General features: G+C 39.8%; 1 protein-coding gene across 3 annotated transcripts in view; it reads right to left on the bottom strand.

Moving 5' to 3' along the window:
• The window catches only part of LOC122787768 (alanyl-tRNA editing protein Aarsd1-like), a 658622-nt gene that overhangs the window by 319637 nt on the left and 324676 nt on the right, over positions 1-14309 (bottom strand). The gene's annotated exons all lie outside the window — the stretch shown is intronic.

Here is a 14309-nt window from a genome sequence, read left to right as displayed (position 1 = left end):
CAGTGCAACAGTAACATGTCAGCACACAGTTCTGGGAACACACATTTGGGAACAATTATACTTAATTTAAGAAAGGAAATGAGCTCTTTTAAGTGACCTGAGAGCTTTCTCAAAGTTAAACAGTACACAAAGTGAAGGCAGTCATAGTCATACCCAGCAGGATTTAGCTGACTTATAGGTCATAAATCTTGTGTGCTACACTGCCCGCCGTAAAAGACTTAGATGAAGCAAAAAAAACAAACAAACAAACAAAAAAAAAAAAAAAAAGAGCATCTCAAGACGAAATTCAGGAGAATGGCTGCTGCAGAAACTACACCCATTACAATGTATATCAGTACATCTACATAATGAAGCCTGTACTTCTGAATAACAAAACTGAAGGACAAACCAAAATAATTTGCTTGAAGACTATTCATAGAATTAATAAACACCTCTTGGGGACCCCTTAACAATAAATAAAATTAAAAAAAAATCATCTATATAACTTAAAAAAAAAAAAAAAAAAACATTGTTTACAAAAATATGGATCTCCATACAAAAACTATTTTCGAACCTATCCAAAATTAAATTAACATAGCAAGGGGCAAACTTAGCCCCCATTGCTGTGCCCCTAAGCTGTTTATAGAACTTTCTATAAGGAAAGAAATAATTATTTAATGAAAACCTAATTAAATCCAATATACACTGAAACCCATCAATATTTGACAAGTAATAATCAACTGCTGTTAAACCCAGCTCATAATCAATTGGAATATATATGGTTACTGTCACCAAAAAAATATTTGCTTGCCACGATACTTTCCTAACCTCACTTAAAATTATGTTGGTTGTCTCTAATATATGAAAATAACTACTGCATCCTATAAGGTTTAAATGTTTTATCCAAAGTCTCAGCAATTCCCCCCCCCCCACACACACACACACACACACACACACACCTGGGAGACAATAGGTCTACCCAGGGATTATCCATACTCTTATGTACTTCAGGCAATACGTAAAACAAGGAAATATGGGGATTAACCACCACTATAACATCTCTTAGCCTTTCAGATAATATACCCTTTTCAGCTAAACTTCAGCAACAATATAATCTTATTCTGAATTTCCTCTAATGGAATAACACTCAATACCTGATACTCCAAAACATTGTTTTAACAGTTTATAACACAGAATTCTATAAAATTCATCCTGCATCACAACTATATTACCCCCTTATAAACAGATTTAACCTCAATTGATGTGTCCTTTTCCAAATGTCTTAAAGCAGCCCACTCATCCTTTGTTAAATTAATTAAATTAAATGAATTACATATTTAGAACATTTACTAACATATGAAATTATAACCCAGCCACTGAGGATGCACAAGCCAGTGCATTTCTTTGTGCCGGTTCCAAGCCCGGATAAATGGGGAGGGTTGCATCAGGAAGGGCATTCGGAGTAAAATTTTGCCAAATCATACATGCAGACAACAGTACAGAAATACATACCGGATCGGTTGAGGTCCGGGTTAACAATGACCGCCACCAGTACTGTTGGCCAACAGGGTGCTGGCAGAAATTGGGCTACTGTTGGCCAAAGGAGGAGAAGAGGGGGAAGGCATGCCCGAAGGCAGGTAAAGGCTAGGACTGTGATAGTGAGGGTCGGAACTTTGAATGTTGGCAGTATGACTGGTATAGGGAGAGAGCTAGCTGATATTATGGACCGAAGGAAGGTTGGTATACTGTGTGTGCAAGAGACCAGATGGAAGGGGAGAAAGGCTAGGTGTATCGGAGGCGGTTTCAAATTGTTTTATCATGGTGTGGATGGAAGGAGAAATGGCATAGGCATTATCCTGAAGGAACAGTATGCTAAGAGTAATTTGGAGGTGAAAAAGAGTGTCGGATAGAGTGATGTTTATGAAGCTGGAAATTGATGGTGTAATGATGAATGTTGTTAGTGCATATGCACCACAAGTTGGGTGTGCGATGGATGAGAAAGAAAAATTTTGGAGAGAGTTGGATGAAGTGGTGATGACTGTACCCAAGGGTGAGAGACTGGTGATTGGAGCAGATTTCAATGGACACGTTGGTGAAGGGAACAGAGGGGATGAGGAAGTGATGGGTAGGTATGGTGTGAAGCAAAGGAATGCAGGTCAGATGGTAGTGGATTTTGCGAAAAGGATGGACATGGCTGTGATGAATACGTATTTTAAGAAGAGGGAGGAGCATAGGGTGACATACAAGAGTGGAGGAAGATGCACACAGGTGGATTATATCTTATGTAGAAGGGCCAGTCTGAAGGAGATTGGAGACTGTAAAGTGGTGGCAGGGGAAAGTGTAGTTAGGCAGCAAAACATTGTTTTAACAGTTTATAACACAGAATTCTATAAAATTCATCCTGCATCTATACTATATTACCCATTAAACAGATTTAACCTCAATTGATGTGTCCTTTTCCAAATGTCTTAAAAAAGGTGGTTTGTAGGATGACACTGGTGATCAAGAAGAGGAGGATGAGTGTGAGAGCAGCACCAAGGATCAAATGGTGGAAATTGAAAAAGGGTAATTGTGAGGTGATGTTTAGGGAAGAGTTAAGACATGCACTGGGTGGCAGTGAAGAGTTACCGAATAGCTGGGTAACTACAGCAGAGCTAGTAAGAGAGATGGCTAGAAAGGTGCTTGGTGTGACATCTGGAAAGAGGAAGGAGGACAAGGAGACCTGGTGGTGGAATGACGTAGTACAGGAGAGTACGCAGAGAAAGAGGTTGGCGAAGAAGAAGTGGGATTGTCAAAGAGATGAAGAAAGTAGACAGTATACGGAGATGAGGTGCATGGCAAAGACGGAGGTGGCGAAAGCTAAGGATAAGGCGTATGAAGCGCTGTATAAAAGGTTGGACACTAAGGAGGGAAAAAAGGACCTGTTGGCTAGACAGAGGGACCAAGCTAGTAAAGATGTGCAGCAGGTAAGGGTGATAAAGGATAATGAGGGAAATGTACTCACAAGCGAGGAGAGTGTGTGGAGCAGATGGAAAGAGTACTTTGAGAGGTGTATGAATGAAGAGAATGAGAGGGAGAGAAGGTTGGATGATGTGCGGATAGTGAATCATGATGTGCAGTGGATTAGCAAGGAGGAAGTAAGGATAGCTATGAAGAGGATGAAAAATGGAAAGGCTGTTGGTCCAGATGACATACCTGTGGAACCATGGAGGTGTTTAGGTAAAATGGCAGTAGAGTTTTTAACTAGATTGTTTAACGAAATCTTGGAAAGTGAGAGGATGCCGGAGGAATGGAGAAAAAGTGTTTTGGTAGCGATTTCCAAGAATAAGGGTGATGTGCAGAGCTGTAGTAACTATAGAGGGATTAAAATGATCAGTCACAGCATGAAGTTATGGGAAAGAGTAGTGGAAGCTAGTTTAAGAAGGAGGTGATGATTAGTGATCAGCAATATGGTTTCATGCCAGGAAAGAGCACTACAGATGCAATGTTTACTCTGAGAGTGTTGATGGAGAAGTACAGAGAAGGTCAGAAAAGGTCAGAATGAGTTGCATTGTGTCTTTGTGGATTTAGAGAAAGCATATGACAGGGTGCCTAGAGAGGAGTTGTGGTACTGTGTGAGGAAGTCGGGAGTGTCAGAGAAGTACGTAAGAGTGGTACATGATATGTACAAGGGTAGTGTGACAGCGGTGATGTCTGCTGTGGGAGTGACAGATGTTTTTAAGGTGGAGGTGGGATTACATCAAGGATCAGCTCTGAGCCCTTTCTTATTTGCAATGGTGATGGACAGGTTGACAGACGAGATCAGACAGGAGTCCCTGTGGACTATGATGTTTGCAGATGACATTGTGATCTGTAGTGAGAGTAGGGAACAAGTGGAGGAGACCCTGGAGAGGTGGAGATATGCTCTAGAGAGAAGAGGAATGAAATTCAGCAGGACTAAGACAGAATATATGTGTGTGAATGAGAGGGAGGATAGAGGAATGGTGAGGATGCAGGGAGTAGAGGTGGGGAAGGTGGATGAGTTTAAGTACTTGGGATTAACAATTCAAAGTAATGGTGAATGTGGAAGAGAGGTGAAGAAGAGAGTACAGGCAGGATGGAGTGGGTGGAGAAGAGTGTCAGGAGTGATTAGTGACAGAGTACCAGTAAGAGTGAAAGGGAAGGTCTACAAGAGGGTAGTGAGACCAGCTATGTTATATGGGTTGGAGACAGTGGCACTGACAAAAAGGTAGGAGTCAGAGCTTGACGTGGCAGAGCTGAAGATGTTAAGATTTGCACTGGGTGTGACGAGGATGGATTGGATTAGGAATAAGTATATTAGAGGGTCAGGCCAGGTTGGAAGGTTTGAAGACAAAGCCAGAGAGGCAAGATTACGTTGGTTTGGACATGTGCTGAGGAGGGATGCAGAGTATATTGGGAAAAAGATGCTAAGGATGAAGCTGCCAGGTAACTGGAAAAGAGGGAGGCCTAAGATACGGTTTATGGATGTGGCGAGAGAGGACATGCAGGTGGTTGGTGTGAGAGCAAGATGCAGAGGACAGGAAGAAATGGAAACAGTTGATCTGCTGTGGCGACCCCTAATGGGAGCAGCCAAAAGAAGAAGACGACTAACATATGAAATTATGTCATTCTTAATATCATAAAAATCTAATGCTGCTTTACTGATAAACAGGGGAACAAACTTTTTTGGCTTTTAAAATTCAAAGGTCTTATAATTTGACCTAGCAAGTTTCATCCACATTTGCATAATTACCATTCACAAAAAATAATGTTTAAGTTGCAACTTATGCAATAACAGTCAATGGTCCATCAAGATCTCAGGAAGGAAATTCTCTGCAGCAGGAATAAACTTCTGTGCCTTATTTAATACACTTTCAGTATAGCAATCAATTTGCCCATCTCCAAATACAACAGCAGAACAAGTATCAAAAGACTTTCCAGTCTCAAATACTTCATCATTTGTCCTTCTTGCTGTGTCCCTTATGAAAATATTTAGACTTTTTCTTCATCCCTTTATCTTGACAGTTAATCCCAATGTCCAATTCCCCACCAAAGTGCATCACTTTATTACTTATGATCTCATCTCTCTGGCCCACAAAAGGACCCTGTTTATTCTGTCCACTCTTTGGTGTATATTGTTGGCCTCCTGTATTCTGATAACCTCCATTATTCTCACCTTTGACCTCCTGCTACTGCTGCTGACATTGTGGCGTTGCAGTTTGTTCCCACAGAAACCAAGTAGTTTCCTCAAATCTCTTCTTACCCCTCTGTCATTTTTTATGCTTCTTGTAAGTTAACTCCTTCTCAACTCTTCTAATAGCTGCAATTACTTTTTGAATTTATTCATCTAATTGTGCACACAATTCACTTGATAAAATAGGTTTAGAGTCAAATAGACTGCTAATCTTCCCACTTAACAGTTCTACTTGATGTTTATCATACGCCACCAACACACTACTAACATCCAAGAAACATTTTAAACCAATCTGTTCCCAGCATTTTTAAGGTCAGCAAACTCAGTGCTAAAAGTAATAGACTGTTTTACAGTCACCAAAAGTCCTTTAGGAAAAATTTCATATAGTAAATATTGTTGCAACAGCAGGACATTGGTTGAATGCTTTACTTCTTTCTGTGCAATGTACCTTAGCTCTGAATCAAAATCTTCCATCAATCAATGTTCCATTACTAAATGCTCCACTTCCACACGACATGTTACTATTAAGAATACATGCCACTCCTTCAATAAAGGGGGCATAACGGGTTACAAAAAATACATCTTCCCCATTACCCCAACTTTACTAGTTCTCCTACTTTGCACACTCTGATGAAGTTCTTCAACTTTATGCTATGTTGAAATCAAAAGATCACGATTATAACCCCTCACTAATAATCTTTCATCTATTTCCATAGCTACTTCCTGAAATTTGCTATCCTCTGAACAAAGTGATTTAGCTATAAAAAAATCACCATCTGGAAGAGACTTAATATGATGTACTGGATGTGTACTAGAAATAAACAAAAAAAGTATTGGCTGAGGTACCCTTTCCATATAAAGTTGAATGAATTTCATTTTATTAACATGGTTGGGTGGGCGTTCGAAAGACACGCGTAAATGGGCGTGCCTTCGTTAAAGATTGAACGTCGAGCTGGCACCTCCGCGTTCGTGAAAATCTACTGCCAATCATTAGCGGACCGGAGTTCCGCTGTGGTGACCCCTAACCAGGAAAAAGCCGGAAGACAACAACAACAATGTATATCAGTACATCTAAATAATAATAAGGACAAACCAAAATAATTTGCTTGAAGAATATACATAAAATTAATAAATGCCTCTTAGGGAACCTTAACACTAAAAAACAAATAATCTATATAACACTTATAAAAAAACTGCTTACAAAATATGGATCCCCATACAAAAAATATGGTTCCTGGGGTCCAAAATTGCTACCAGGAAATGGAAGTATATGGACTTTTTTGTACATGTAAAAAAATTTATGTAGGACCAACAGTGCAACAAGTGAGAAAAAGGGTACAGAAACACATTACAGATATTAGGAACAATTCTCCCACTAGTTCTGTTGCATCAAACTTCTTTGAAAAACATAATAGTAATCCTGATCAATTGAACGGTTTCATTATGTATATTTTTAGATGCTCAGACCTTTATTTAAATATTACAAAAGGAAGTATGGTTTATTTTTATTTATGATATTCTACAGCCAAAGAGGCTGGTCTGATTTGATCTAATTTTATTACATTTGATTTAGCTTGCAGGTAGTACATGATTTAAATGTGATTAAAAGCTTCAGACTCAGTTATATATGCTGGAATGTGAACAGTAGGATACTCCCTTTATTTTGTTTATTATTATTTTTTATGTTTCTACCTTCTTAATTGAGTAATGTATCTATGATTGAATAATTTAATGTTTGATTATTTAAGTCAAGTTTACTGTGTATGTGTTACTTTATATGTTTTTGAACTTGCAAGGCATAAGCCAAGATGTTGGTTCTTTTGTCTTTTGAAAAATAAAGTCATGATTTTAAGCTTCATATGCTAGAGGAACTAATATTTTGAAGTTTATTTTTGGACTTTGGCATAAAAGTGAAACAGTAGTTTAAGTTTACTGGGGCAGATTATTGTACCAACAGCATCTGAATCACTACAACAATACAGAGCATTCTTCACTCCTGACACTTTTCTGGCTCTTAGAATACTGTGGATGAAGCACAGCCATTGGGTATCAATAGCAAAACAAAACTATACAAAATTACATAACAGATATGGTTTTGGAGGAAAAAACTGAGTATCCTGCAAAAGTAGTCAGTATTATGGGAAAGCAATGAAAGAAAAAAAAATCAGAATGCTTTCATATTACTTAGAAATATGGTAATAACCATGTTACAACATTTCTCTTTGATCCTATTTTAAGCACCTGCTTATGTTTTTACAAGTGGAAAACCAACAACATCATATTCTCCAAGACAATACAAAACATACCTCACTCATATCAGTCTTTCTGCTCTTGGAATAGTGCAGGTGAACTATGCCAGACAGGCACTATTAACAAATAACCATTCAAACTTGTTTAACTAATGTTTGGAGAGATAAAAACTAGTAGATTAGACCCTAGACCCCTGTGATGTACATACAGGGATACTGCCCTGATTCAGAGGCACTGCCAGGACTAGGTAGGGTAGGATACAAGTGAGCAGCCAATGTCAGCTCATCCATCCTGAGGGGAGTGGTGGTAACTCAGCTCACTGCATAGGTGACACCTACAAGCGTGCAGGTGCATCACTCACAGCAAGCAGCCTAAAGTGCACAAGTTGCAAAGGGGTGTATCGCTCAGCCAGAAGACTAGACATGCATGGCAACATGTATGTTTTCCCTTACAGCAGTGTGTGATATAGCTTACAAGCTACCATAGGAGGAGTTACAAATTCTTGCAGGATCCACAACCTGGTCTACAACCCTAGCACCCAACCCTCACCTCTGTAGTAGAACAAATGAGTTAACTGGGCTCACTGGTCAGGGAATGAATAGTACAGAGGGCTTTCACATGGACTGGTGATTAGTGGGTCTCACCCCTATGGAGGACTGAATTGGTCAGATGGATGCAGAAAGGGAAGTCACATGGCTGATCCTGCAGGCAGAAGAATGGGGGACATTAATCTACAGAGGTCAAAAGAATGAAATCATAATGGTCTCATGCTACTTAAAAATATGGCAGAAAACATTTTAAAACATATCCACTTGCTAGTGGAGTACTGAACTTAGAACTAGATGCTAATAACTACAGTGATTTATCAAAAGAAGTCAGGGATGAGTTAAGGAATGATTACAGATTTCCAAGATGATGGGCCCAAAGCCTTATGATTAACCAGCCTACAGGGTAGTGTGGACGAACTTGAAGAATAAAGCAGTAGTGCTGCTGGAATGGAAAGCACTAATAAACAGTCTGGGAATTATAGAGTCACCTTTCTTCAGTATCTGATGATATTTGGGATGGCAGCACAAAGTACAGTTTTGTACCTACCATAAATGTAGATGTCCGATAGGTATGCATCTGCAGTCATAACATATGGGGTTGTCTCCTCTCAGGCAGCCCTAGGTAAAGAAAAGAAAAGGTGTAGTTAAGATACCCTGCAGGGACTGCTGTAGCAAACCTGCTCTGGAAATGAGGCCTAATGTTTGCAGGAACCATCTTTCCATGAAGCATACATAACAAAGGAGTTGGTCAGTCTTTCTATAACTTTTAGTTCTGTCCAAGTAGTAGATACCTCACCTTTGGCAAGTTGGAAAAAGAGTTCTCTCTCTGTGTCCTGATGGAAGATAAGAAATGGCTGTACTGCTATTAAAGCTAACTCAGATACTCTTTCTTCTTGCTTTGAAGGCCAGAAGGAATGGAATGCAGTTTCAAGAGAATCTGTAGATCTACCCGATGCTGCTGGTTCAAAGGGAGAAAGTGTTAGTTTCTCCAGCACAAAGTTGAGATCCCAAGTTCCTCTCAGAAATTGCCTGAGGAGGATGCAGGAAGATAAGTGGATCAACATTGTATTCTAGAATGTGTTACATCTAAGCCTTTTGTTATGCTTCCCAAATGAGAAAATGAGAAATTTTTTCCATTTATGAGAGTATCTTCCTTTGTAGAGGGCGAAGGCCATAAGCCCATCCTTTACTCTCTGTGATAAGTTATTTTTTTGAGGGGGGGCTTATTTTTTCCAGGCAGTTAGCCGCAATGTTTTCGAAGTTGGAATGGCATGCTCTTGAAGTTGGTTCAAGGCAAGAAGAAGGCCATAGGGGAGATGCCACTGCCCTTCGCCGTGACATGCTCCCTCAATCAATAGTGGGTGTGCTGCTGCCAGTCTGGAGGTCAATCACTCTTGGCTGTTCTGCCCTCTTCATCAGTTGATGATTGTGGAGGCACAGATCTATCTTCCCCGCTCCCCCCATGCTTGTGTTATGTAGAAAGATGTCTGCAACATCCATCCATTCATCATCCATGGTAGGGTGGTTAAGCTGCTTCTGTCCAGTGCATTTTTTTTCCCTGGTACCTAACGTGGACTGTAATGCTGCTTGTTGTTGTTATGTATGACATGACTGTGGGTGTTGTCTGTCCTTATCAACAGGTGGCCTTGATGGAGGGTTTGAAGGCCTCGATTATGTGTGTATCACTATCACATTTTTTTTTGGTTTATGTGCAGGCGCAGCTGTCCTTGAGGCTTTCATTTGTATCCCTAAAGCCTTTCCTCCTCTGATTTGGTGGCAGGTTTGGCATTCCGCTTTTGGAAGTGGAAGTCTGGATCTTTGTCTATTATTTGGAGTGTTGTTTTGTATGTCCTGTGTGTCCCTTGTGTTGTCCCAATTTTTGAGAATTTCCAATTTAGACAAAAAGCTAATTGAGCCCTGTGCCCCAATTGAGAAGGAAATGATCGTCTCAAAAGGAGGTCATTGAGTTTGTCTTGCTGTAGTGGTTGTTGTTGCTGCTCCTGCACTACCTCTCTCTGGTTGGTACTGTGCCTCCGGCCTCTGTCCCCACCTCTGGCTTGCCCTCCTCTACTCCTGCCCCTCTGGGGTCTGCCTCTGTCTGGAAAGGACCAATTGTAATAGGCCAGTTTCTGCTGAATCTCGGGTGGTTGTACGGTGCAGAAAGAGCTATTGTTAACTGTTTTTTTTTTTTTTTTTTTTCACTTTACTTTACCCTCGAGCCGAGGAACCAAAAATAATTTTTTTTTTCTCTTGGAGCATCCAGAGTTTAGCTTTTAACATGGTCTGGTAAAGATTGTTCCTTCAACCAGGCATGCCGGACACTGGGAAGAAGAAGTACAGAGTCTGGTGTCCCAGACACGACACCCGTGACACTGCTGTAGGGTCCAACCCTGAGTTCAGCCGGGGCCAGCTACGGCCCTTGTCCTTTTTTTTTTCACCAAATCACCAAATGGAGTTCCTCACCGCATCTTATAAGCAAAATTAGCCCCAAAGAATTCTCTCCTTTCAGAACCGACCTAAGAGTTCGCCAGGTTGAAGGGGTTTTCAGCGAGAACAGGCCAAGGCAGGACCGCTGGGTGCAAGGTGCGGGCCTATGAGGGAAATCCTATCCTTTCCTTATTTGCTTCCTTTTTAACAACAATTATTTTATCTGACATTGGCTGAGAGGCAAGAAAAAAGAGTCAGACGGGTACTAAGCTTTTTTTTCTTCGTAGCTCGTAAGCACATCACAGGAGCTGACCGACCGCACTTACACTTGCTTTGCCGCGCACATGCAGCAAAGACTGAGGAAAATGGCGCCGCTGATGCTTTTTATACCCCAGATGCCTGCTGCCGGGAAAGTGCGACATCAGCCGCAGGCCAGACCCAGACTTTGGAATCCGCCGACCCCGAAGAGCTGCCCGAGGCAGGACAACCCATATGTTATGACACTCCTGGAGTGCATACAACAGTGAGAAAGGACAGCAGCAGTTTTCTTGGCCATGTGTTAAAATACAAAGACAACAGAAGTAAATTTTTTGCAGAGGGCCAGAATGATGGCAAAATCTCTGTAGAAGAAATATGACAAGACTGCAATATTTGGAGCCGAAAGCTCCAACACTGTAAATGTAAAGAAAAACATACATACATAAAAGTCAAGTATTTATGTGCTTCTGGGCATCCCCAACAAACACAAACTTTATATTGGTGAAAGCTATCTAAAACAACATGAAGGTACACTGACCAGCATCAGCCTTACAACATAAAGGAAAGTGGTGAGATGACCAAAGTACTGTTATTGTCTTACAGCCAGTTAAGTTTCAACTGGTTTTGCCCATACCACAGCAATGCATGCTTTCAACTGTAAAGATAATGCTAGTACTGGTCAGTCTACCCATAACTCAGTTTTATGAGCCTTTCTTACTAAAAAAAATAATCTCAGACAGCTGGAGACCCTTGGAAACATGCGCTCAGGAATCCCCCTGAAAAAAGAATCCTGATCTCATACGTCAATCAACAAAACTCAAATCAAACACTTGCATACACAGTAATAAACAAACGACTGGATTATTTATCTCCTTAAATCCAGTCTCTGATTATAACAAAATAGTAAGATCACAAGATAAGTACATGACTTCACTTACATTCTACACTAATTCGGTGCTGCATGGTTTATAGTGGGTTTCATCATGTCCTTCTCTGCTACAAGACTTAAGAACTTCACTCATTTTTAAAACATTACACTTTTTTCAATTGATTAATATATGTAGAAAAATGATAAAGTTTGTGTGGTACATGACATGGAACTGTTTTCTGTGAAAACAGGCAAGTAAGGAAGAGCAAGGTCATAAAATCATTTTATACACCTATGGACTACACTGGAAATGGAAAATATAAATGGTGGCTGACACCATTCAACATTCTCAGTAACATCAAGTCATAAATTCGATTTATCATTAACTCCCTTTAAGAATTTGCTCGGGTAGAATTGGAGAGTTTAGCATCTTGAAACCAGTTTGTTCAAACATCAGCATTATAAATTTAGCAGAGTGAGTCTGTGACTTGCAGAACTTCAGCACGACCTGACAAAAGGTTCAAGAGAGACGGTCTGAGTGTCCCATGAACACAATATACTCACCCGCTGAGTCACATGGCCTTGGAGTTGTTATGCAACATTAAGGAAAATGTTGCCCTCTGCCTCTCCTCTCATGTGATATGTTTTATTTTTTTGATACTATGCACGTGTGTGTGTGTGTGTGTGTGTGTGTGTGTGTGTGTGTGTGTGTGAATTCATCTCTCTCTCTCTGCTTTGGTGTGGTTTGAGATGTGCCTTTGGGATGCTGTAGTGGAAACATGTACAACATACACAGTCTCTTCTTCTACAAGTAAAGATCTCATTAGCTTTGCACTGCTTTCAGTGTTCTAGGTTTTACCCAACAGTTAGGATGCCACATTTTAAAGTACTACTTTGATCTATACAAATATAAGGCCATAAGTCGAACCTTAATAAAATACTTACTGCCATGATTATATATGACAGATTTCTTGGCATTCCAAGAAACGGCAGCTAGCTGCAAAATTTATATTTGAGGACTCCTTACATTCTTAAGTTCTGCCATTCCTAGGTTGGGTTACTGACTTGAAGTAATTAATTAAATGTTATGAAAGCCCTGACACAAAAATAAATATGTAAATCACATACAAAAAAAACCCACCAAATTGCAGAAATGCATCACAATGTCCTCCACCCCCCCACACACACACCCACACACACACACACATATACACTTACTACTACTAATGAATGATTGTGGAGAAAGCCTTCTAACAGGTTTTACTGAAACACATCTCTTGCAGCAAACTCAGAAGGTATTAGCCTTTTTACCTGACCTTCTCAAAAAGCAAATGTGCTGTTTCAATAACAAATTCTTTGCTTACTGTAAATAGCTTGCATAAACTGTGATATTTAAATGCTCATATACTTTGTTTTGGTTGCAAACCCCAGCAGGCTTGACCTGAAACTGTTCCAAAGGGAGCAGCATCTTACCCCCAATCAGTCAATAAACAAACTATGGATAAAATCAACAATCTACAGAGTAGCCGTCAATAAACAAACTATGGATAAAATCAACAATCTACAGAGTAGCCAATACACCTTGCAAAATTAATCTCATTTCCTATGTCTTCATCTGCACTAAGTGGTTATAAGAATATCATTTTAACAAGAGGATCTTGAATAACGAGAAAGTATAAGTAATTGTGCCTTATAGCTTTTACCATAACAGAGCTGAAATAAATGCAACTAAAATAAACTAATTGACACATTTACCTATTTACCTCAGTTTTGGTCTTTACATCCCTTTAAAGTGTCAGGTCCCAGAATTTATGATGTGTACTCCTTGAAGGGAGGAGGAGACGCGAAGAATTTTTTTTCAATAAATCGTGTTTTTGGTGAATCCTGCTTGTTGTTTCTTCTGGCTTGCTACAGTGGTTGTTTTACCCAGAATTTACTTACTCTGACACTATCTACCTTTCTTCCGACTAGCACAATTGATTACTGAAGAATTTTATTCTTTACCATCATGAAATTCCAGCAGAAAAGAAGACTGAAAAAAATGGAAGACACAAATCATATCTACCCACATTTGAAAATTACTACATGTTGCTTGGAAGGTAGACAATTCAACAAGGAACAAGTAGTCCAGGAGCAAACATCCTTGAGGGAGTAAGCCGTCTCAAAAGTCTGTAGAGACAAGGCCATCACAGTCTCAAAAAAAAAAAAAAAAATTGGGACTTCCAAGATAGCTGCACACTGATCAGCAGCTTAAGAAAATGAAAAAATAGTCAGTAATACTGTCAGCTTGAGTAAAATTCAGTTACTGGCTAGTAAATACACTGCCTAGATGCCAATAAAGTAGAAATTTAGAAAGACAAAGAAACGAAACCATAAAAGCTGAATAGAAAACAACTGTCTGGGAAGCATCCGATAGCTGTTCATAAAAAAGAAGTTCAAGCTCCAGCTTTGGCACAAGTGATGGCTTACAGTAATGTAGAGGGAAAAAAAGTCAAATGTGCTCCGAGCTGATTAAAATAAGTGAAACATTGAAGGAGTATATCAAAACTGTAGCAGAAGATCAAAATATTAAAAATTAGACAGAATATAGTGCTTGTGGAAAATGATTTTTCACTGTACACCAGGCAGAAGAGAAGCAAGTTTATCCCAACATTCAAGGAATGTCGACAAAATCATTTTGATGCAGAAGTTTGTTAAGGAGAAATCTGCTTCTCATTCCTCTAATGGAGAGACTTTGGCAGTGAAACTAAATGTGGCACTACAAAGCATCAGTCACATCTTGATG

The sequence above is a fragment of the Protopterus annectens genome, chromosome 13.part0 (genome assembly GCF_019279795.1).
Source record: "Protopterus annectens isolate FY-2018-M chromosome 13.part0, PAN1.0, whole genome shotgun sequence".
Taxonomy (NCBI): Eukaryota; Metazoa; Chordata; order Ceratodontiformes; family Protopteridae; genus Protopterus; species Protopterus annectens.
This window is presented reverse-complemented; position numbering and strand designations above follow the sequence as displayed.